Genomic DNA, 26,194 nt, shown 5'->3' with positions numbered 1-26,194 from the left:
ATGGAAGCACATCAGTGTAGAATAGCGCATTCAAATTGTCATGAATTAGTTGAGGAGCTTCTGGAAAGTGCACATTCTGATTCAGCAGGTATGGGAGTCTGCTTTTCTCGTGAGTACTCGGGTGATGTTGGTGCTGGTCCTTGGACACAGCTCTGAACAGCAAGGGAATAGCCTTCCTTTAGAGAAATCTAGAAAAAAGAACCATTGGACAGCAATTTAAAAAAATAACAGAATCCAGGGAAAGCATTAATTTCCTTTCATTTCTGAGCACGATTCTAGCCACAGGGGAAGGAGAATGAGATGAAAAAAGAGAGACTACAGGTGTATATTACTGCTGAATACAGATGAAAAAAGTGGTCACAGTTATCCATAAAAAGCAGTTAGGAAGGGAAACATCAGGACGACATTACTTTTTCAAAGGAAGAGGGATTGTGAAAGGACAAGGAGGGAGGAAAGGAAGCAGTTGGCTGGGGGACTTGGGAGTTAAAGCCAAGTAAACTTGAGACAACTCACTTGCAGTTGCTTCAGCATATGCCCAGTCTCACAAAAGAGGTTATTGCTGTGTAGCATACTGGAGGCAGGAGGGAGTGCTAGAATTGGGGTAAACCACAGCAGCTCATTTCACTTCATAATTGTCAGGCCTCAGAGAGAGAAGTTTCATTGACATGAGTGAATAAGATGTGATTAAGTGGTATATAGATGTTTTGGCTGATTTTTTTTGAGACAGCCAGTTCTTTGATATGATAGCTGTTTTATAAAAGTCCTTTACAGTGTAAGATGATATACCAAACTTAGCTAATTTTAGAAGCAATCATATTATAAAATTCATTCTGTAAATACCAAAATTGTCATTTTCAGTAAATACTGCACTGATTTTGAAATACAAAAGTGTATTCGTAACCAGCAAGTCTGTGGTGATTCAGTGTTTTCTTTTTTGATAAACATTTTGATATCGGAAGCTTATTTGACATGGTTTATTTGATGTGTTTTATGGACCACCTTGCATGAGTGGATCAAGGAGATCTAATTCAAGGCCAAACAAGGGGATAGGAGAAATGTAGATGTTGCGGTAGCCCATGTAGCCATGGGAAAAATGAGTAGTTTGATTAGCTGTCATTTCATAAGTGTGCATCCTAGCTGATCAATTTAGAACACTTTCTTTAATGAGAGGTGAATCACACATGCACCTGAACTGTCATCCCAACTGTGTATTTCCTCAGTGACAGGACCAGGGGAATTTATCTGTGGTGTGCTGGCAGCAATGCCTCTGATGCGTTGAGTTAAAATACTCTGTACATTCACCATCAGCTTTAACATTGATTCCCTCAGGTTTCATTTGCTCCTCTGTTTAATGGTCCCTTTTCTCCTCATCAGCCCACGTGTTCACAATGATATCCATGCTTTTCTATGTTAGGTGTAGACATTTGAGACATAATCTCACTATTGAAATGTAAACTGTGTGTTTTAGGAATCCTGTGTTCCTATTTTCCTCATTATATTTCTGTCATGTTGCTGTCCTAGGCAATGAAAGGAAGAAGTCAAGAAGAACCCTCAAAACCTTAAGTGATTATTTTCATAGCCAGGCATGAGAACTCAGCTCAATAGTAACACCGCATGAATGTTTGGTTGGCCCTGTCATACTTACATGTAATTGATGACATATCCCCTTTGCTTTGTAGGGCCTTCTGCAAGACATCCTTCCTTGAAGGTAATTAATTACGTATATTTTTTGAATCATTAACTCCATATTGTATAAAATATATATGATTTATGAATCATTTTCTTTTAAAACCCATTCAGCCTAGCACTGAAATGGAAGATCCTGCTGTGAAAGGAGCAGTACAAAGAAAGAATGTACAGACATTGAGAGCAGGTATGTTTTCAATACAAATGGAATGCTGGAAATAAGTACATTCGATGATTGGAAGTACTCACATTATTCCTACCCCTAATTCTATTTGTTCAAAATTGAATGGAAGGCATTGACATAAATGTTAATTTTGGTACCCATATTTGAATAAAAATAAATTGAGAAGCATAAAAAAGATTTTTAAAAAGTAAGCTTTAACTGAGGTGTTTCTCTTTTAATGTTTTGAATAGCATAAAGTTTTCAATATAAAATTTTTATATTTGTCAGGGATTCAAAGCAGTGAATTTTGAGACTCTAAGACATTTCCAGTGAGTTACGTGCTTCTTGGAGTTCTGATCTTTACCTAGAGGAAAGCTTTACCTATTAACGTGTCAGTTTCTGTTTTAACTTCAGAGACTTGCTGCTAGTGTTATTACACTGATGATCTGAAGCCAATCAGATGTTCTAATGAGCAGACTGTGTGTGTACGTGTATATATAGGTGTGTGTATGTGGCATCTTTGATTATTAAAAATGAGGAAAGTAATTATTCATTTATAACTGGTAGACACAGTATTTTTAAATGGCGATTTTGAGACTTTAGTGTTAAGGTTTTTAAAACATGATTGCATAGAGGCTACTGACATCATAACTTGGTTGTTTTTCATTTCAATGCCCTTTTGAAATCTTTGACTATACTGTGATGCTCAGAAATAAAATGCAGAATTTTTTATTTGTGTCCTAAAATGGTATGTGAGTGGTTATACACTTTACATACCTTTCTGCCACTCTCTTTGTTGTATTTTATATTTTCCAGATGCACCACATTGATATGATTATCTCTGGTTTAATTCATTTTACACTTTTCATTGTATTTCCTTAGACCACTTTACCACATTTAGTTAGACTCTCCTGTTCCTGATAAATGAAGAAAGAGAGAAAGAAATAAAAATAAAAATAATGTCAGATTAAAAGGGCTTTTGTTTAATCAGTTTGTATCTATTAATATTTACTATATGAGAGTTTAAAGCTGAAAACTTCAGAATGCAAGCATGCACCACCATATTTTATAAATGCCCTTAGAACTATGACTCGTGAGTCTTTAGCCTATGAAGTTAGGACAATTCATTTCTCTGAAGAAGAATGTTGTGCTGTTCTCAGAAAAGAAAACTGAAAATAGCAAGTGATATTGTCTTATTTGACCTCTTGGACATCCTTGAATGAAACTGAAACTCCAGGGATACTCGGATCAAAATTCAGAACTAATGTTTTGAACTATATATATAGTTCGTGAATGTCCAGTGATCATGAGCCCTTGATGGTGAAATGAGCTTTCAAGTTTCACTTTTGCATTTTTTGCTCTTTTCCTTGACTTACTTGTCTTAGAAGCTTAAATTCAACAATTTTATTTATACAGAAACCAATAACATAACTTTTTAAATATATTTCTGTCCTATCTCATGGCGTTGTGTACTTTTCAGATCTCATGTGAACATAGACTTATTTTTATATGGGAACAGTCAGGTTTTTTGTTTGTGTTTTTGAGACAGAGTCTTGCTCTATCACCCAGGCTTGAGTGCAGTGGCTCAGTCCTGGCTCTTTACAACCTCTGCCTCTCAGGTTCAAGCAATTCTCCTGCCTCAGCCCCTCAAGTAGCTGACACTACATGCACATGCTAGCACACCCTGCTAATTTTTCTATTTTTAGTAGAGATGGGGTTTCACCATGTTGGCCAGGCTGCTCTCGAACTCCTGACCTCAGGTGATCTAACCACCTCAGCTTTCCAATGTGCTGGGGTTACAGGCAGGAGCCACTGTGCTGGCTACAAATAAGATTTTTAAAGCTATTATATTTTATACAAATCTTTGGTCTATATTTAAGGCTTCACATGTGAATTCTGAAGGTATTCATGCATTGAGGGAAGATCATGTCGGTTTAATGAAGGCACTTTTTAATTTAATGTATATCCATTAATTTTTTTTTGAAGTTTTTGTCTCTAGTACACAGAAACACACAATAATATCATGGGTATTAGACCTTAATGTGTTTATGCACAAACTTAGTTATTCAAATATTTTCTTATCCCTGAAGAATCTTAATTATTAATAAACAAATTTCTCATGGAATACAACATACATAATAGAGATCGTCGAGTGATTAAAAGTTAATTGTAGTAAATAACAGAAGTTTAGAACAAGTTAAGTAAACTTGTCTGAGTTAATAGCAATTACAGGACTTTTAAAATACATTAGGCCATGAAAGAGTAGTGTGTTTGTGGGGTAGAGGACAACATGGTACTGCTTCAGTGAAGAAAGAATTTTTACACCTTATTAAAATTTGTATTACTTACATTGTAATAAATAAAAACTTTATTTTCAGATACTTTAGATTATGTTTCTACTAGTTGAACCATCAATAGCAAGACTTTTCAAAGATTTGGGAAGTTGTGAGTTGATGATAAATATCTGTGTCACCATCAGTGATCAAAAATCAGACAGCGGTTACAGACTTTGGACACACGAACTTCATAGTTAAAGAAAGGATTAATCTTGGAACTGTGTTTCTATCAGGGAATTGCACTCTACCTGTGTGAATCACAGCTATTGGAGTAGAAAGAGAGCAAAGAAGGGAAAGAAGCATAGAAAATTTTATTCTAGATTACCTCGGTTGGCTTCATGCTATCATAGTTCTGACTTTTAAAAAGTCATTTTGTGGTCAAAAGTACTGTGTGTTTACTCCCCTTATGAAGCCTACAACCAAAGAGAATGCTTCTTAGCAAGGCATTTGTATTCTTCCTTTAAGGAAAGCAACATATAAATAACAGAATGAGGAGAAAGAGTAATTTCATTGACGTTAGTATTTAACATAAATTTAAGTGTAGGTACCATGATTATATTTAGAATTTGGGGGCTGGATGGGAAAACCAGGTAGATGTCTAAAGATTTCCTACTTAAACACAATGTGGCTTTGATTAGTTTTTACATCTCTAATTTTGCAATTATTAGGTACAACTGTATGAAGTGTCACTAAAAATACCTTCCAAAACCAAATATTAAATAATGTCTATGGCTTTCTGTATTATAGTGTTGATTTTCCCAATATTAATGGGAACCATTGAGCATTTGCCTTGTGGTGTCTCCTCAGCTGTATTCACACTTTCCATCACCTTGTCTTAATGGATAATCATGGACTACGAGTACGTGTTTTCAGAAGAGCTGTATCATTTAAAGATAACACAGGAGCATCAAATTTAATTCTGCTAGAACACCCAGTCTTGGGTGTTAACTAACTGCAGCTAATATGGGGTCTACTTTACATACAAGTTAAATCAGTGCCCTTAATCAGTCATAGGATCAGGTCAACAGCAATAAATTATGGAATATTTTTTAACCCCTATAGTTTTAATTTCTTTTTCCCCTTATGTCTAGAATTAACATTTTGTTTTACAAAACATGATGATAATGTACTAGAATAGTAATGAAAAGCTATAAATCCAAAGTTTCTTACCTATGCAAATGACTTGTTTGCTTCTATTTTCTCATGAGCTTGGTAGATCCAGGAAGCAGAATTATTAAAACAAAATCCCCAAATGTGGCTGGGCACGGTGGCTTGTGCCTGTAATCCCAGCACTTTGGGAGGCTGAGGCGGGCAGATAGCCTGAGGTTGGCAGTTTGAGACCAGCATGACCAACATGGAGAAACCCATCTCTACTAAAAACACAAAATTAGCTGAGCATCGTGGCACATGCCTGTAATTCCAGCTACTCGGGAGGCTGAGGCAGGAGAATCGCTTGAACCCGGGAGGCGGAGGTTGCGGTGAGCTGAGATCACACCACTGCACTTCAGCCTAGGCAGCAAGAGTGAAACTCCATCTCAAAAAACAACAACCACAACCACAACCACAACAACAACAACAAACCCAAATGCATTTCTGCGGCACAGTAAAACTGAAACAGAAAAAGTGTAAAGTAAATTCAAGTAACTGAAACTGTTTATGTCTATTATTTTCCTTCTCATTTGATAAATTTTGTAAAGTAATGAGCAGAGTGTATTTCTCCAGGGACCCGGATGTACACATTTATTCATTCAATAAAAATCTTGTTCATATATTCTTCTTAACTGATGCTCTTAATTCTATAGACTAGAACCCCAAATCGGGTTTCTGTGTCAAGAACATTATCATTTAAAATTTGTAATAGTTGTACATCCACCAGTAGTTGCAGCAGGTCACAGCTTCATCCCCACTGAATTGCCTATTTTCCTGCATTTTTATCAGGATTAGCTGTTTTGCAATCTTTAAAATTTTTTGCCACACTAATAAGGTAAGATAGTATCTTATCTCAAGTATTCTTACCTTCTCTTTCAGAGGTAAACTATGTGATGTAATGGATATGTTAATTACCTTGATTGTGGTACTCATTTTAGAATGTATAAGTTTATCAGAACATCATGTTTTGTACACCGTAAATATATACAATTTTTATTTTTCAATCATACCTCAATAAAGCTGAAAAAAAGTCATTCAGAATGCAAACAAACTAGATACTAGGATTAAAAATATGTTATAAATTTTCAAGCATAGAATCATAACATAAGATTAGGAATAAGAATATGTGTGTATAGAATTTAACATTTACATCTGTGAATATTAATCGATATATACAAATCTTGAAGGCAAGTTATAATCTTGAAGAAAACGAAAATCATGTTGTGTACCTATAATATGAAAATAAAAAATCACACAAAGGCTTATATCTTCACTCAAGGATGCATACTCGAGTATACATATTATTTATAATAACCTAAATTTGTAAACAGCCCAAATGTACATTAACTTGTGAGTGAATAAACCAACAGTGATACCTTGAAAGAATGGAATACTATTCAGCAATAAAAGGGAACTAACTACTGACTCGGCAGCATTGGTGAATCTCAAAAATATTATGCTAAGTGAAAGAGAGATGACATGCTATGTGATTTCTTTTAAAATTTCTAGAGAAGACAAAATTCAGGACAGAAAGCAGATCAGTGGATGCCAGGAGTAGGAGTTAAGGGAGGAAATTTATTGCAAAGGAACAGTAGGGGACTGATTGTGGTAATGTTTGAAATGTTCTATGTCATGATCGTGGTTGTGGTTACGTGACTATTCTGAAAGTTCATTAAGTTGTACATTTCAAATTGCTGATGCTCATTATATGTTAATTATACCTTAAAGCTAATTAAAATAATCCATATTTAATAAGTGATATAAAAGAAAAAAGTATTAATGTCTTAAACATTGATTTTCCGAATGAGATCACTAATTAAAATTCTCAAATAAATATTGAGAACAAAGATAGTATCTCATTGTCATTTCTATTCTTCTTAAGGTTAATGAGATTTGAAAATAGTTCATGTTTCTTGGCCATTTGGATGTTTTCTTTCGCAAGTGTCCGTTGAGTTCCTTAACTATTCTTCTGTTATGTTGCTTCCAGTTCCTTATGAATTTGTGGAACTTTTTGTATATTAAGAGCAGTAGTCCTACATTTTTAGTCTGTAAATATTTCTCCAGTCACCTGTTTCTTTTGACTATAGTATGTTTTTTAAAAAAGAAATATTTGAAATGTACAAAGAATGTGACAGTTCTCCATACTCCTATTAATATTTTGATATATTGCTCACGTTTTAAGAAGTGTATATATGCGTCCATGAAAAGAGTCAAACTATAAAATATTTTAAGAGATTTATTCTGAACCAAATTCGAGTGACCATGGCCCATAACACAGCCCTCAGGAGGTCCTGAGAACATGTGCCCAAAGTGGTTGGGGTGCAGCTTGGTTTTATATATTGTAGGAAGGCATGAAACATCAATCAACAAATACATTTAAGAAATACATTGATTTAGTTCAGAAAGGCGGGACAACTCAAAGTGGGGGCTTCCAGGCTATAGGTAGATTTTAACATTTTCGGGTTGACAGTTGGTTGAGTTTATGTGAAGACTTGGGATTAATGGAAAGGAATGTCCAGGTTAAGATAAAGGATTGTGGAGACCAAATTTTATTTTGCAGAGGAATCTTTCAGCAGACTTAAGAGAGAGAGAGCAGGTTGTAAAATGTTTCTTATTAGACCTAAAAGGGTGCCTGATTCTTAGTTAATTATCTCCTGGATCTGGAAAGGAAGGAAGGAAGGAAAACAAAGGGAAAAAGGATTCTCTATAGAATGTGGATTTTTCCCACAAGTGACTTTGCATGGCAATTTCAAGATATGGCAAGGAAATATATTTTGGGGCTAAATATTTTTTCCTTGTCTCGTAATGTTATGCCAGAGTCAGACTGAAAAGTAAGTCACGATATATAGGGTCAAATAAAACCGATCTGATGAGAATTTATGGTTTGTAGGGCATGACTCCCTAGATCCCTTAGTAGGAATTTGGGCAAGTTAAAAAATCACAGCTTAGTCCTCATATGGCTTTTAAAAGTTGGGAACAAGTAATACTTACATAAATTCTCACTTAATTACAAATCCCGCTAATTTCTTTTTCTTCTTTCCCAGGGACAGCCACTGCAAAGGGTTAAATGTGTATTCCTCCAGTCTATCTATTATATTTTTTATGAGGATGGAGAAATAGACAGATAGGTATATAGTCCAGTGTTTCTCAAAGTGTGGTCTTCAGACCAGCAGCATCAGCATCACCTGGAAACTTGGGAGAAATGCAAATTCTTAGGTCCCTATTCTAGTCCTGCTGCATCAGAAGCCCTGGGGGTGGTGCACAGCTGTTTTTAGTAAGTCCTTCAAATGATTGTGATGCACATTGAGGTTTGAGAACTATTGTTCATCTAGGTCGTTTTCTTTAACTGCTGTATGGTGTTCCCCAAATTGAACATACTATTTTTATTTTTATTTATTTATTTTATTTTATTTTTATTATTATACTTGAAGTTCTATGGTACATGTGCACAACGTGCAGGTTTGTTACATATACATACATGTGTGATATTGGTGTGCTGCACCTGTTAACTCGTCATTTACATTAGGTATATGTCCTAATGCTATCCCTCCCCACTCCCCCAACCCCACGACAGGCCCCGGTGTGTGATGTTCCCCACTCTATGTCCAAGTGTTCTCATTGTTCAATTCCCACCTATGAGTGAGAACATGTGGTGTTTGGTTTTCTGTCCTTGTGATAATTTGCTCAGAATGATGGTTTCCAGCTTCATCCATGTCCCTAAAAAGGACATGGACTCATCCTTTTTTATGGCTGCACAGTATTCCATGGTATATATGTGCCACATTTTCTTCATCCAGTCTATCATTGATGGACATTTGGGGTGGTTCCAAGTCTTTGCTATTGTGAATAGTGCCACAATAAACATGCGTGTGCATGTGTCTTTATAGCAGCGTGATTTATAGTCTTTTGGGTATATGCCCAGTAATGGGATGGCTGGGTCAAATGATATTTCTAGTTCTAGGTCCTTAAGGAATCGCCACACTGTCTTCCACAATGGTTGAACTAGTTTACAGTCCCACCAACAATGTAAAAGCGTTCCCATTTCTCCACATCCTCTTGAGCACCTATTGTTTCCTGACTTTAATGACCACCATTCTAACTGGTGTGAGATGGTATCTCACTGCGGTGTTGACTTGCATTTTCTCTGATGGCCAGTGATGATGAGCATTTTTTCATGTGTCTGTTGACTGCATAAATGTCTTCTTTTGAGATGTGTCTGTTCATATCCTTTGCCCACTTTTTGATGGGTTTGTTTGATTTTTTCTTGTAAATTTGTTTAAGTTCTTTGTAGATTCTGGATAGAATTCTACTATCTAATGCCCTTTATCAGATGGGTAGATTGTAAAAATTTTCTCCCATTCTGTAGGTTGCCTGTTCACTCTGATGGTAGTTTCTTTCGCTGTGCAGAAGCTCTTTAGTTTAATTGGATCCCATTTCTCAATTTTGGCTTTTGTTGCCATTGCTTTTGGTGTTTTAGTCATGAAGTCCTTGCCCATGCCTATGTCCTGAATGGTATTGCCTAGGTTTTCTTCTAGGGTTTTTATGGTTTTAGGTCTAACATTTAAGTCTTTAATCCATCTGGAATTAATTTTTGTATAAAGTGTAAGGAAGGGATCCAGTTTCAGCTTTCTACATATGGCTAGCCAGTTTTCCCAGCACTATTTATTAAATAGGGAATCCTTTCTGCATTTCATGTTTTTGTCAGGTTTGTCAAAGATCAGATGGTTGTAGATGTGTGGTATTATTTCCAAGGGCTCTATTCTGTTCCCTTGGTCTGTATCTCTGTTTTGGTACCAGTACCATGCTGTTTTGGTACCAGTACCATGCTGTTTTGGTTACTGTAGCCTTGTAGTATAGTTTGAAGTCAGGTAGCATGATGCCTCCAGCTTTGTTCTTTTGGCTTAGTATTGACTTGGCAATTTGGGCTCCTTTTTGGTTCCGTATGAACTTTAAAGTAGTTTTTTCCAATTCTGTGAAGAAAGTCATTGGTAGCTTGATGGGGATGGCATTGAATCTATAAATTACCTTGGGAAGTATGGCCATTTTCACGATACTGATTCTTCCTATCCATGAGCATGGAATGTTCTTCCATTTGTTTGTATCTTCTTATATTTCGTTAAGCTGTGGTTTGTAGTTCTCCTTGAAGAGGTCCTTCACATCCCTTGTAAGTTGGATTCCTAGGTATTTTATTCTCTTCAAAGCAATTGTGAATGGGAGTTCACTCATGATTTGGCTCTCTGTTTGTTATTTGGTGTATGGGGATGCTTGTGATTTTTGCACATTGATTTTGTATCCTGAGATTTTGCTGAAGTTGCTTATCAGCTTAAGGAGATTTTGGGCTGAGATGATGGGGTTTTCTAAGTATACAATCATGTCATCTGCAAACAGGGATAATTTGACTTCTTCTTTCCCTAATTGAATACCCTTTATTTCTTTCTCTTGCCTGATTGCCCTAGGCAGAACTTCCAACACTATGTTGAATAGGAGTAGTGAGAGAGGGCACTCCTGTCTTATGCCAGTTTTCAAAGGGAATGCTTCCAGTTTTTGCCCATTCAGTATGATATTAGTTGTGGGTTTGTAATAAATAGCTCTTATTATTTTGAGATATGTCCCATCAATACCTAGTTTACTGAGAGTTTTTAGCATGAAGGGCTGTTGAATTTTGTTGAAGGCCTTTTCTGCATCTATTGAGATAGTCAAGTGGTTTTTGTCTTTGATTCTGTTTATATGATGGATTACGTTTATTGATTTGCATATGTTGAACCAGTCTTGCATCTCATGGATGAAGCCAACTTGATCATGGATAAGCTTTTTGATGTGCTGCTGGATTCATTTTGCCAGTATTTTATTGAAGATTTTTGCGTCGATGTTCATCAGAGATATCGGTCTAAAATTATCTTTTTTTGTTGTGTCCCTGCCAGGCTTTGGTATCAGGATGATGTTGGCCTTATAAAATGATTTAGGAAGGATTCTTTTTCCATTGATTGCAATCATTTCAGAAGGAATGGTACCAGCTCCTCTTTGTACCTCTGGTAGAATTCGGCTGTGAATCCATCTGGTCCTGGACTTTTTTTGGTTGGTAGGCTATTAATTATTGCCTCAATTTCAGAACCTGTTACTGATCTATTCAGGGATTCAACTTCTTCCTGGTTTAGTCTTGGGAGGGTGTATGTGTCCCAGAATTCATTCATTTCTTCTAGATTTTCTAGTTTATTTGCATAGAGGTGTTTATATTATGCTCTGATGGTAGTTTGTATTTCTGTGGGATCAGTGATGATATCCCCTTTATCGTTTTGTATTGCATCTATTTGATTCTTCTCTCTTTTCTTCTTTATTAATCTTGCTAGCGGTCTATCAATTTTGTTGATCTTTTCAAAAAACCAGCTCCTGGATTCATTGATTTTTTTGAAGGGTTTTTTGTGTCTCTATTTCCTTCAGTTCTGCTCTGATCTTAGTTATTTCTTGCCTTCTGCTAGCTTTTGAATGTGTTTGCTCTTGCTTCTCTAGTTCTTTTAGTTGTGTTGTTAGGGTGTCAATTTTAGATCTTTCCTCCTTTCTCTTGTGGGCATTTAGTGCTATAAATTTCCCTCTACACACTACTTTGAATGTGTCCCAGAGATTCTGGTATGTTGTGTCTTTGTTCTCGCTGGTTTCAAAGAACATCTTTATTTCTGCCTTCATTTCCTTATGTACCCAGTAGTCACTCAGGAGCAGGTTGTTCAGTTTCCATGTAGTTGAGCGGTTTTGAGTGAGTTTCTTAATCCTGAGTTCTAGTTTGATTGCATTGTGGTCTGAGAGACAGTTTGTTATAATTTCTGTTCTTTTACATCTGCTGAGGAGTGCTTTACTTCCAACTATGTGGTCAGTTTTGGAATAGGTGTGATGTGGTGCTGAGAAGAATGTGTATTCTGTTGATTTGGGGTGGAGAGTTCTGTAGATGTCTATTAGGTCCACTTGGTGCAGAGCTGAGTTCAATTCCTGGATATCCTTGTTAACCTTCTGTCTCATTGATCTGTCTAATGTTGACAGTGTGGTATTAAAGTTGCCCATTATTCTTGTGTGGGAGTCTAAGTCTCTGTGTAAGTCTCTAAGGACTTGCTTTATGAATCTGGGTACTTCTGTACTGGATGCATATATATTTAGAATAGTTAACTCTTCTTGTTGAATTGATCCCTTTACCATTATGTAATGGCCTTCTTTGTCTCTTCTGATCTTTGTTGGTTTAAAGTCTGTTTTATCAGGGACTAGTATTGCAACCCCTTCATTTTTTGTTTTGCATTTGCTTGGTAGATCTTCCTCCATCCCTTTATTTTGAACCTATGTGTGTCTCTGCACATGAGATGGGTCTCCTGAATACAACACACTGATGGGTCTTGACTCTTTATCCAATTTGCCAGTCTGTGTCTTTTAATTGGGGCATGTCGCCCATTTACATTTAAGGTTAACATCGTTATGTGTGGATTTGATCCTGTCATTATGATGTTAGCTGGTTATTTTGCTTGTTAGTTGATGCAGTTTCTTGCTAGCATCAATGGTCTTTACAATTTGGCATGTTTTGGAGTGGCTGGTTCAGGAGCTCTTGTAAGACAGGCCTGGTGGTGACAAAATCTCTCAGCATTTGTTTGTCTGTAAAGGATTTTATTTCTCCTTCACTTATGAAGCTTTCTTTGGCTGGGTATGAAATTCTAGGTTGAAAATTATTTTCTTTAAGAATGTTGAATATTGGCCCCCACTCTCTTCTGGCTTGCAGAGTTTCTGCTGAGAGATCTACTGTTAGTCTGATGGGCTTCCCTTTGTGGGTAACATGACCTTTCTCTCTGGCTGCTCTTAACATTTTTCCTTCATTTCAACTTTGGTGAATCTGACAGTTTTGTGACTTGGAGTTGCTCTTCTCGAGGAGTATCTTTGTGGTGTTCTCTGTATTTCCTGAATTTGAATGTTGGCCTACCTCACTAGGTTGGAGAAGTTCTCCTGGATAATATCCTACAGAGTGTTTTCCAACTTTGTTCCATTCTCCTCGTCACTTTCAGGTACACCAATCAGATGTAGATTTGTTCTTTTCACATAGTCCCATATTTCTTGGAGGCTTTGTTCATTTCTTTTTACTCTTTTTTCTCTAAGCTTCTCTTCTCACTTCATTTCATTCATTTGATCTTCAGTCAGTGATGCCCTTTCTTCCACTTGATCAAATTGGCTACTGAAGCTTGTGCATGTGTCACGCAGTTCTCGTGCCATGGTTTTCAGCTCCATCAGGTCACTTAAGAACTTCTCTACACTGATTATTCTAGTTAGCCATTCATCTAATCTTTTTTTGAGGTTTTTAGCTTCTTTGCAATGGGTTCAAACATCCTCCTTTAGCTCAGAGAAGTTTGTTATCACCGATTTTCTGAAGCCTTCTTCTCTCAACTCGTCAAAGTCATTCTCCATCCAGCTTTGTTCCATTGCTGGTGAGGAGCTGTGTTCCTTCAGAGGAGAAGAGGCGCTCTGATTTTCAGAATTCTCAGCTTTTCTGCTCTGGTTTCTCCCCACCTTTGTGGTTTTATCTACCTTTGGTCTTTGATGATGGTGATGTACTGATGGGGTTTTGGTGTGGATGTCCTTTCTGTTTGTTAGTTTTCCTGTAACAGCCAGGACCCTCAGCTGAAAGTTTGTTGGAGTTTCTTGAGGGTCCACTCCAGACCCTGTTTGCCTGGGTATCACCAGCAGAGGCTGCAGAATGGCAGATGTTGCTGCCTAATCCTTCCTCTGGAAGCTTCATCTCAGAGGGGCACCTGGCCTTATGAGGTGTCAGTCACTCCCCTACTGGGAGGTGCCTCCCAGTTAGGCTACTCGGGGGTCAGGGACCCACTTGAGGAGGCAGTCTGTCCGTTCTCAGATCTCAAACTCCATCCTTGGAGAACTACTACTCTCTTCAAAGCTGTCAGACAGGGATGTTTAAGTCTGCAGAAGTTTCTGCTGCCTTTTGTTCAGCTATGTCCTGCCCCCAGAGGTGGAGTCTACAGAGGCAGGCAGGCCTCCTTGAGCTGCAGTGGGCTCCACCCTGTACCAGCTTGCCGGCCAGCTTTGTTTACCTACTCAAGCCTCAACAATGGTGGATGCCCCTCTACCAGCCTCACTGCTGCTGCCGCCTCGCAGTTTGATCTCAGACTGCTGTGCTAGCAGTGAGCAAGGCTCTGTGGGCGTGGGACCCTCCAAGCCAGGCATGGGATATAATCTCCTGGTGTGCCCTTTGCTAAGGCCATTGGAAAAGCACAGTATTAGGGTGGGGGTGTCCCGATTTTCCAGTTACCCTCTGTCATGGCTTCCCTTTGCTAGGAAAGGGAATTCCCTGCCCCTTGCACTTTCCAGGTGAGGCAATGCCCCACCCTGCTCCGTGGGCTGCACCCACTGTCTGACAAGCCCCTGTGAGAGGAACCTGGTACTTCAGTTGGAAATGCAGAAATCACCCATCTTCTGCATGGCTCACACTGGGAGCTGCAGACTGGAGCTGTTCCTATTCGGCCATCTTGGAATCCTTGGTTGTCTTGAATTTTAAAACAACTGCTGATAAAAAACAAGTTGCAGCTGGGCACGGTCCCCACATTTTTGGGAGGCCAAGGCAGGCGGATCACAAGGTCAGGAGATCCAGACAATCCTGGCCAACACAGTGAAACCCTGTCTCTACTAAAAATACAAAAATTAGTGGGGCATGGTGGCAGACGCCTCTAGTCCCAGCTGGGAGGCTGAGGCAGGAGAATCTGAATAGACCTTTTTTAAAAGTAGACTAAGTCTTGCTATTATGTTGCCCAGGCTGGTCTCAAACTTCTGGGCTTATGCAATCCTCTTCTGCCTCAGCCTTCAGATAGCTGCAACTATAAGTGTGCACCACTGCACCCAGCTTGAAGATACCATATTTTTAATTCCATATGGTCAAGCATTTAAGTTACTTTTCTTTAAAAACTTAACGTTACTGCAAAGGAAGCAATTGGCAGAGTGAAAAGACAACCTACAGAATGGGAGAAAATATTTGTTTCTGGACAGTCTATGAAAAGCTCTTGCTGGCCATGGAGGAAGTAGGCAGCTGACAGAAAGTGCTGCAATTGCCTGTGCCACACTGTGTAAAGCAAGTACTTACATCAATTGGGAAGATAACTCTGTCATTTTCCTACTTGTTCAGTCCATGGTGGTTGATCTTACGGTAACATGCTTATTCTTTCTCTACTACAAAGTTTAAGAAAATTAAATTAATTTTCTAGCATAAGTATTATGTCAAAGAGAATTGCTAACATTAAAGTTGTGATTCTTCTTTGATAAGTTCATAGGACTCGCTTTTGTTGTTAGTGTTCATCAGTCTAAATGGACTGAGAATGTGAAGAAAACACAGTTTTCTTAAATGAGCATGAATATACAGACTTGGGTTTAAAATAATGTGGCAATCGGGGCCTGAAAGGAACCTATATATGGTGTAGGAAGAATTGTAACAGACTGATGAACCACAGTGTGGGTGCTTTGTGCTGCTTCTGGCAACTGAATTTTACTGCCATCTATGTGGATAATGTGTTGATGTTATTACATATTAGTAAAGAAATACTGCATGAGTATTTAAAGGCTTTTGTTTTCTGTTGGGGTTTTTATAGAACCTGCTTTTTAATCCAAGTAAGCCATTCTCAAGAGGCAGTCAGCCTGCAGATGTGGATCTTATGATTGACTGCCTTGTTTCTTGCTTTCGTGTAAGCCCTCACAACAACCAACAGTTTAAGGTGAGGGCATTGGTTTTTATCTAACTATGTTTACTGATGCTGTTATCCTTTATAAATGGAAAGACTAGAGAGATAAACAGGTTCACCTTTATCGGTATTTCTCACTATTACGTATTGATGTTCATTTCAAGACCTTAAAAACTTAGTGTTTTTTAAAAAACTTTCTATTTGCTGTTCTTTTTGTCTTCATTTGTATTACTATTTTTCTCATAGAAATAATCTGCTTTTTTTCTTTTTCTATAGATCTGCCTGGTGCAGAATTCACATTCTACATTTCACTATGTGCTGGTAAATTCACTCCATCAAATCATCACTACTGTAAGTCCAATAGGCATTGCTAAACTACTATAAAAAATTTTTGTCATTATTTTCTTTGCATATTTCTTTTTATGAAACGCACTTTTGATTTTCAAAAAGGTTCTGAATTTGGATGTATGGAATAGGAAAATTTCTCCACGGTGATTATATTTGATAATTGATAAATACTTGTATTTTTCATAGTAAGCCTTGACCGAAGGGCCCATATTAAGGAAGATGGAGTTAATAAGATGCTTTGGAAAGATAAATCTAAAGCGTTTTATTCAGATCAAAAGCCCTAGAGAAAAATGGCACTGAAAATGTAATATAAAATTTTCATCCCGAAGCTTTTCAAACATATTATTTGAATACTCTGAGCCCTTTCACAGCATTTGATACATTGACTTGCCACCTTACCATTTAAGTTGAAAGTAATAGCATTTGTGTTGTAGTCCAGTATAGCACACTGACAAAATGATGGGACTATATTTGATGGTACTTTTAAACCTTTTGATCTTAAATTTATTCATATTGTAAAATTTCATTTTTCTTAAACAAAATGAAATATTAACATACTTTAAAAGAGGTATTCACAAGATACAAAAGCATATCAAACAAAATAAGTGAAATCATTAAAAGGTACTTGGGAAACCTTCAACTCTGATGTGGCAACATTAAATAGAGAGCAAAACTTTATCAGATTTGGACTGTGGATTTTTAAAATTCTAATTATGAACAACCCAGTTTTGAAAGTTCTCAGGTGTTGGCCGGGTGCAGTGGCTCATTCCTGTAATCCCAGCACTTTGGGAGGCTGAAATGGGTAAATCACGAGGTCAAGAGTTCAAGCCTGGCCAAGATGGTGAAACCCCATCTCAACTAAAAATACAAAAAATTAGCCAGGTGCGGTGGCAGGTGCCTGTAATCCCAGCCACTCGGGAGGCTGAGGCAGGAGAATTACTTGAACCCAGGAGGCACAGGTTGCAGTTGGCTGATATCATGCCATTGCACTCCAGCCTGGAAGACAAGAGCATGACTTCATCTCAAAAAAAAAAAAAAAAAATGGTTTAGCACTTATTATGTAGTCATTGCTTCCATATTTGTGTACATTGCTATTGGTCCCATAAATTGATACATTTCTTGCAGTCTTTTTGGAAGGCTATTTGGCCGGAGCTGACAGGAAGCAGTCCCATCCCCACCAGGCACCTGCTCCGGCCCCTGCCCAGGCTGGCTTGCCTAGGCTTTGCCCTCTTGCGGGTCCCCTGTCTATTCCTGATCTTCCCCAAGAACTTGGGTGCTCCGTCAGCACTCACACATGGGGATGTGTTATTTGGTCTTTCCGTGTCTTCTGCTTAATGGGTGCTCCCTCTGGTCAGGACACGTGCCCTGCTTATTGTCCTGGACCCAAAGCCATCCCCACCCATTCATTGTCCTGCTGGGAACTGTCTGGCTCTGGGCGATATGAGGAGGGACTCACTGGAGCTGGGAGGGGTTTGAGTGTAGCTGTGGGGAAGCAGAGGCTGAGCTGGGCTGCACAGCATGGAGGTCCCGCCTGACCCTCCTCGCAGGGTGCTGAGCCTGAGCTTTGTAGCTGACAGCGTGGGCTCAGCTCCTGCGCCACTGCTGCCACCAGTGGGGCTTAGGCCACACCACGGCCTTTCTGCCTCCATTTCCCTGTCTATAAAATGGGATGAGAGCAGTGTCTGTCTCCATGTCTGTCTCAGTGGTACTTTTGGTAGTGAGGTTGGGGTGAGCCTGCTGCACATGGCAGGTGCTGCTCAAACAGAAGTGTCCTGGAGGCAGGGCCGGGGGCATGGGCCCTGGGCAAGGGCCGGGCACTTGCTCTGGAGGTGAACCTGGAGGCCTGTGCCACTTGGCTCACCAGGTCGTGGGTCTGGCAAGGTTGGGGCCAGGCGGCCACCCTGATGGTGCCTGTGGCTTTTAGGGCGCCCGTGGCATGAGGCATGGGAACATAGGCCACCTCACGCAGATCGCCAACGTGCTGGTGCAGAACCTGGAGCGGTGCTCTGTGCAGACGCACATCAGCAAGGTCATCTGAGGTGAGCCCCTGACCCGGTCATCCTTTTGCTGGTCATGGGCACCGGGGCTCTGAAAGAGCTGCCACCTGAGGCTCCCCTCTGCCCATCAGCAGGTGCTGATTGCACTGACAGTGAAAGACCCCACAGCCATCTCTGTCCTCTCACTTCCCATGTCAGATCTGTCCTCAGGGGGACATGTGTCAGTTCTGTTGGGCAGACTTCTGTGGAGACTCTACCAGGCATCAGCATGTGGCACAAGAGACAATCCCTGCTGGGGGCAGTTGGTGACTCCGGAGCTGGTGCTCCGAAGCCATTAGCGCCGCCAGGCTCCTTGCAGCTCATGGAGTCCTGCCTGGGTGCCGACAGTCCTGGCCATTTGCCAGCTTTGCTCTGCATTCAGGTGGTTGGAGAGTCTCACATTCTCACTCAGGTGTGAGACTTCACAGCACAAGTCTCAGGGGAACAGGTAGCACCCTGTTTCTTAAGAGCACAGTGGGTTAGGTGGACACGGGCACAGCACATGTGTGGCAGAGGCAGGCCCAGCCGTGGCCCCTCCTCCCTATACCGGTACAAGGTGAGGAAGCTCAGGATGGTCCTTCCCACACCCCAGGACCATAGGGTAAGGGGTCTCCTGGGTTGGGCCCCATTAGCCCCTAGCAAGGTCAGGCCTGCGGGCCGCCATCACAAATAATAAGAGCAGGGCAAGAGGAGGGCAAAAGAGATGGGTGGAGGTGGAGGCCAGGGACGGCTCCCCAGGGTGGGGGCAGTTGAGGGAGGCGAGGGGCAAGCAGGAAACTCTTGGATCATCCCACACAGTCTCCAGATTGTGAATCCTTCCAGGGTTCTGACCTCCCCGGAAAAACAGACACGACACACACCCAGGCCTGTAGGCTGCTGCTGAGTTTGGGTCTGTGAGGCAGGGTGAAGGAAGCTTGCTGCTTTCTCAGATTCTGTTCCACAGCTTCTGCGTTTCTGGGAGTTTCTCAGAATGGGCTTCCACACCAACAGACTTGGAACTCGGTTGCCCACTGGGGTCTCGGTAGGGGCAGAAGTGCCCACCGCCCTGCCCACAGTTGCTGCACCTCAATCTCACTGTGGCCCCAGGCTCCTCCGGACACCTGGCTATGCTGCTTCCTTCCCATCCAGCAAAGCCCCTGCTTCAGGCCTTCAGATGGGCTGATCACAGTAGCACCGCCCCATCCTCCTGGACCCAGGATGCACCTGCTGGAGCTCCTGGGTGCCCTGAGCCATCTGCACGGGGTCTCCCAGGGCTCACCAGGCAGCACTTCCCTTGCAGGGCTCCCTGTGGATTGCCATGGCTGCTAGGAGAGCTTCATGGAGGAGACGCTGACGGAGACCAACCGCAGGAACACTGTGGACTTGGTGAGGAGGCTCGGGGCTGCCCCTTCAGTGCCCGCATGGTGCTGGGACGCTGTCAGATGCTCCATCTTTGCCCCGAGGCAGAGGCCAAGAGAGGCACAAGGGCTGCACACCTGCCTGCTCCTCTTGGACGCGGGTGCCTGAGCATACCCTGCAAGTGTGCAGTCTGTCTTCCAGGCTGATGTCTGCAACACAGACCCTGTCCTGTGCCACACCCAGGGCTGGTCTCTGAGGACCTCTGTGCAGAGCCCGTGTTGGCCCCAGGTCCCTTCCCTCCCACTCCAGGAGCTGTAGCTTGTTGGCAGAGGGCTCCATATGCCTGAGACCAACCTGCCCCCTGCACATGGATGTTGGGCTGTCACGGGGCCTTGGCCTCACCTGGGCACCTCCTTACACAGCAAGGCCTCTGGGGCCCAGAGATCTGATGAGTGACATGCTGGGTGGGGTCTGGGAGCCCTGGGCTGGGCAGGGTCTGGGGCACTGGGCTGGCTCACACACCCACCCCATCTGGCCTGTGTTTTAGGCGAGCACTCACTACCTTCACTCCTCCAGTGAGGACATTAAGGGTGCTTTCCCTAATGAGCTGTCCCTTCAGCAGGTGAGGGCGTGGCCGGCCCCTGCACCCTGCCAGGCCCTTCCCGGCACCTGTGTGCTCTGCGCTTGGTCCTCCAGATGAATCTCTGATGGCATCTCACTAGCAAAGGGGAGAGGGGGCTCATCTCTGAGCACGTATGGGGCGGGGTGGGTCTGAGAGGAGAACCCCGAAGTCACTCCACCTTGATGAGAGCACTGAGGGCACAGCAGATAAACTCGAAAGTCAAAGAATATGGGACGTATCTCAGATGTGACCGCAGTGAGCACGCAGCCTGAGTTTTGGTAGAATCGTGAGCCCTGAACAGTCAGAGTTTACTGCCCACTTTTGCTGGAGGAGAAGCTCCTGAATAACTAGAGAGACTGTGGTTCCCAAAGACTGTGCAGCCTCTAGGCCTGAGGACTGCTCTATGACCTGCGTCAGTCCCTGCCTCCTTCCCTCCCTCCCTCCCTCCCTCCTTCCGTCCCTCCTTCCCTCCCAGGCCTTCTCTGACTACCAGATCCAGCAGATGACGGCCAACTTTGTGGATCAGTTTGGCTTCAATGATGAGGAGTTTGCAGAACGTGACGACAACATCAAGTGAGTCCACTTGGATGCCCCCTGCACGAGACTCCCCCTCCTCACTGCTGAAGTCCCATGGGGGCAGCTCCCTGAGGCCTTGCCGGGAAATAACAGGTGTTTCCAGTTGCGTGAGGGTACTGAGGCCCCCAGTGAGCACCAGGGGAGGAGCACTGAGGCCCCAGATGAGCACCGGGGAGGAGCACTGAGGCCCCAGATGAGCACCGGGGGAGGAGCGCCGAGGCCCCCAGATGAGCACCTGGGGAGGAGCGCTGAGGCCCCAGATGAGCACGGGGGGCGGAGCGCTGAGGCCCCAGATGAGCAGTGGGCGGGGCGGGGAGCACCGAGGCCATCCCCCTTGCTCTTGCAGCGCCCCATTTCCATTTGACAGGATCACGGAGATCAACTTCAGCATTGACACTGACGAGGACAGTATGAGCAAGCAGGGCTGTGCGGTGCCATGCAGGCACCCTTTTCCCAGGCAGCTCAGGCCGCGCCCATGGCTTGGTCTGTGGTGGGCCTGTGCGGTGGGGGCTGGGAGAGGCCCCTCTGTGGAGTTAAGAACAGTCACTTTTCTTGCCCCTCCCCATCATGCCCTCCAGCCCATGGCGCCCACATCCTGAACTAAGCCCTTCTGGGAGCCCTGTGGGTAGAGCGCCTCCTGTCTCCCCCAGACCCTCTGGAAACTGACCTTGGCGTTTTACTCTGCAGCCCAGCACAGCTCTGAGGCCTGCTGCAGCGACCGCGTCCAGCACTTTGATGAGGACGAGGACATCTGGGAGGACAGCGACACTTGCTGTGCTGCCCAGGTGAAGGCCAGAGCCAGGTGCCGGGCCTGCCCATCCCCCCAAAGCCTCTGACGAGGAGGTGCAGCCCCCAGAACACCTGTCAGATGCCCAGATGCCCTGCTGTTTGTTATGCCGGCTCGCAGAGCAAGCACACCTGTCCTGCAAGCACTGGTGCCCAATGCAGCGGGTGACCCTCAGGAGCCCAGAGCTGAGGCCTGGAGCGACTCGTGCTCCTCACTCAGGACATTCTGTGCTCACCCTCAGCCTGGAGCCTGGTGCTGTCACTGACCCTCAGTGTTAGGCATCTGTCCTGGGCCACCAGGAATCTGACTCTGCATCTCCCCGAGGTTTGGAGCCCCCCATACTTCAGAGAGCTGCTCAAAGAATGGCCCGGAGTGCGGAGGCCAGGATGGGAAGGCAAGCTTGGAAGCAGACGGTGATGCGCCTGGGGCAGGTGTCCCCCAGCCCCTGGAAAGAACAAAGCCCCTCCTCTGGAGGGTGACTCAGAAGGTGCCGCTGTGGGCTAGGGGCCGGGGACATGTGTGTTGGGGACAGGACATGGTACCCTGGCCTAGGGGTGTGGAGACTTCATTTGGAGCTGAGGCATTTGGGGCTCACTGTGGCCTGAAACCCGCATCCCCCCAGCTCTTTCCCAACCATCCTGAGTAGGGGTCTGTGCTGCCCTGTGCCTGGCACAAGGTGGTCTCCTGCCCCTGCCTCTCAGTTGTCACTCAGCCACTGTCGCCAAGGCTGGTGGGTGGTGTCCACCTAGTCTCCATCGTCCACCCGGCCCCCACACAATCGGGCACAGGCCTGACGCCCACCCCAGCACAGCAGCACAGGCTGGCCTCCACCCTCACGGCTGACATCTAGGGCAGGAGCCAGTCCATCCCGAAGGCTGCATGGCTGATAAGACCCCTCTCCTTACCCCTGCCCTGGGGGAAGCACGGACGCACTCAGGACTTTGGGGAGGGGGCAGGGATCTTTGTTAGGAGATGCCGAGCTCTTAGCTGAGGGCAAAAGACAGAGCAAGGGCAACACCCTGGGGAAGCAGGAACGTCCCAGGTAGGAGGAAGTTGCCTCATCCTTGAGGCCAGGGAGGGCCCAGTGGTGCTCGGTGAGCTGCCGTCTCTGTTGGATGTGGTCCTGGGTAGGACAGGGCAGTGGCATCACCTCCACACTGTCAGCATCAGCCATGCTGGAGGCCTAGGGGCCCTCAGGTGCCTGACTGAGCCCCGGATCATGGAGGGTAGTGGCATCACCTCCACACTGTCATTGTCAGCCCTGCTGGAGGCTTGGGGGCCCTCAGGCGTCTGACTGAGCCCCGGATCATGGAGGGTAGTGGCATCACCTCTACACTGTCAGTGTCAGCCCTGCTGGAGGCCTGGGGTCCCTCAGGCACCTGGCTGAGCCCCGGTTCACACGCCCCATGGGTGTTGGCAGCTTGTCAGGACCCTCGAGCTATCCCCTGTTATTCTCTGAGGGGCTGAGGGGCACTGCCTGGGCCTCCCTCCTGGAGCAGCCCCATGTTCCTGTCAACCTCTGTGGGGCCCCCGGTGCAGGGTGCACTGCCTCCCCTTTGCCTGCAGCACCCCAGGCAGGCCTGCCCACACCTGACTACTGTGTCTGTCCCCCAGCAGGCGCCATGTGGATGGCAGTGTTTGATGAGCCAGCGAACTCGACGCCCATAGCCCCGGGAGTGGTGAGGGACATGGGTTCCAGCATGTGGGCAGCTGGCACCTCAGCTCCAGAGGAGAAAGGCTGGGCCAGTTCACTGAATTCCAGCCTTTCTGCTGGTAACAAATCCATTGGCAGGAGGGGGCTGTGCCAGGAAGTGCTTGTCAGGGTCAGGAGGCGCCCGTCCCCCGGGACTGACCCTGTCCTCGTCCTTGTCTGTAGCTCCTAGTCAGGGCCCAGGTGCAGCTCTCTGATGGACATAGAACACAGCCAGGCTGAGGCAGACAGAGCCAAGGCCCCGAGAAAGCCTGTGAGTAGCAGCAGTGCAGGCGGCACCCAGCCTCCTGCAGAGGCCTAGCCTTGCCCAGTTTAAGGCCTGAGGCCAGCTGGCCCCCCTTCTTGGGGTCAGTGGGAGGAGGTGGCCAGAGCCCCTCATGCTGCTAGGTCTCTGGCAACATTGGGGTTTGATACAGCAGTGGGACTGGAGCAGCCACGTGCAGAGGGGGAGGCCCCCAGCCCCTAGAGGGGAGGCAGCAAGGCCATTGGGCTGGCCCTGAGCCCCATCTGAGCAGGTGGCACAGCCCAGGTCTGCACCCTTGGTTCTAGACAGCAGCACCGGGCCCCCAGCATTGAGATGTGTGTGAGTGGGTTGTTGGCAGGAAGCCGTTCTGGGGCCTGATCAGAGCCCCTGGCCCCCAGGCTCCTAGTAAGGCCCAGAAGCTCCCCCAGACAAGGCTGAGAGCTCCAGGCGAGCGACAGCTGGCTCCCAACACTGGTGTCTCGTGTGCTTGAAGGAGCTGTGGCAGGACCACACAAGGAAGACTGGGCCCCTTCCTGAGCCTCTGCGTCCTCATGTGAGATTAGGGCACGTTGCCCTGTATCATGGGGGAGGCAACAGTGTTGCTTGTGTGGAGACCACGTGGAAGGTGTGTGAGCCTGTTTGCCTTGTCATGTGGTTTCCACACAGGTACACATATGCAGGCAACAGGCTGCATGTGAGAAGGCTACACGTAAGGGAGCCCTATGGCTGGGGTTGCCACACCCTGTGGCCCCTCCTGCCTCACTGGACAGCACAGGCCTCCTACTTTGCAGTCAGCCCAGCTTCTCCATGTACCTCCATGTACCTCCATGTGTGTCACCAGGAAGGCCCCCCCTGCTGGCCTCTGACAGCAGCTCCTGTGGGGGCTCCAACAGCGATAGATGATGACCAGAAGGCAGTGAATGCCATGGATGCTGTGAACAGGGGTCCGGGCTGGGAGGCCCCCCACCGCTGCCCACAGTGGCCAGGACAGAGTAAGCTGTCGGCAGGTGTGTGGGGCATGGGGGGTAGGTGGACAGGCCTGCCTGGGTGCAAAGGCTGTGGCTTCCAGGCTCTGTCCCCAGCTCTTAGCTCCCTTGGGAGCAGGCTGAGGCCAGGCCAGGGGTCTTCTCCACACTGCTTCCCCGATGGCCCTGTGACCCTTTAGAGGCTGGCTTGGGGTGGTGATGCCCACGCATTTAAATAGAGGCAGGATGGGAGGAGTGTGGGGGCTTCCTTCTTGGACAGAACATCTGTGTTCTCTGTTGTGAGTGGTTAAGACAAGAAGACAGGGCCTGGATGTCCCACACAGTCCCCCAGAGACGGTGGGGGCAGCCCCTACCCCAGATCCCAGTTAGAGAGAACAGCCCAGCTCTTGGGGCTTTGGGCCTGGCTGAGCTGCCTGGGATCTGGGTACCCTGGTGGTCAGGGAGGGGCACAGACTTTAAGTCCAGCAGGTGAGCAGGCATCTGTGGGGCTCATGCAGACCTCATCTGCCGCTCCCCTTCCATGGGAGGCCTATGATTTCCAGATGCCTCAGAAGCCAGGACAGTAGGATGGGGGGCGGGGGCTTCAGGACTGCACTTGGGGCACCCAAACCCTGACCGAGAGTTGGAGGCAGCTTGCAGATGGGCAGAGGCTCAGGCTCCCTTGAGCCCCCAAGAGCCATTCCTGGGGAGAGAGTGGAGAGGGAGGCGCTCCCTGTGAGGAGGCTGGAGTCTGGCTAGCCCCTCCAGCAAGCTGAACCCCATCCATCCCCCAACAGGAAGAAGGTCCCTGGCATCCTTCAGTGAACAGATACCTCTTCTGGCCTTTGGGGTCAGGGGTTGGGAGTTTAGCAGGAGGGCAGGACAGCTGGGGTAGATGCCAGGGCCAGGTAAACCTGAGGGGGAAGGTAGGACTGGGCTTGAAGTGGGGAAGAGGGTGCACCCAGCAAGGGCAAAGCTGTGCAGAGGCCCTGGGGCCTGAGCTCCCAGTAGGTCCAGGCAACAATGGGGAAGTCCTTGGGCCAGATTACTCTAGGAGGGAACAAGGTGCCTTTCACACCTGGCGGTGCATCCCAGTCACTCCTGTTTCCATGCTTGTGAAGGGCCTGCCTGGAGTGGGGTGAGGGTCCCCTAGCCTCACCCCCCAGTGCAGCTCAGCCTGCAAGTGTCCCACCTGTCCTACCCTCCCCCCACAGGTGGGGCAGGTCTGACACCTCAGAGGACCCTGCTCACTGACCCCCAGCAGCCCTGGAGGGTCTGTGTGGTACTGGGGCTCCGGGCATCTCCCCCAGCCAGGCTGCAAGCTCAGCACCAGGCTGGCTCTCCCTGCCCTGTTGACCAGCAGGCCATGTCTGTGCTCACAGCTCCTCCCCTTGTTTGGCCACGCTGCCCTCAGGGCATCTGCAGCAATTTGGGGGCACAACACGGGAAATGGGGCCAAGGCCACAGCAGTGGATGTCCCGATGCTGCAAGTCACTGGGAAGCCCAGGCCAGAGCCCCTCAGGTTGA

The 26,194-nt window shown here is 45.4% G+C and overlaps 1 pseudogene; it reads left to right on the top strand.

The window, feature by feature from the left end:
- On the top strand, positions 1 to 26,194 carry LOC129488389 (serine/threonine-protein phosphatase 6 regulatory subunit 2-like; annotated as a pseudogene).

Source organism: Symphalangus syndactylus, chromosome 1, assembly GCF_028878055.3.
Source record: "Symphalangus syndactylus isolate Jambi chromosome 1, NHGRI_mSymSyn1-v2.1_pri, whole genome shotgun sequence".
Lineage (NCBI taxonomy): Eukaryota > Metazoa > Chordata > Mammalia > Primates > Hylobatidae > Symphalangus > Symphalangus syndactylus.
This window is presented reverse-complemented; position numbering and strand designations above follow the sequence as displayed.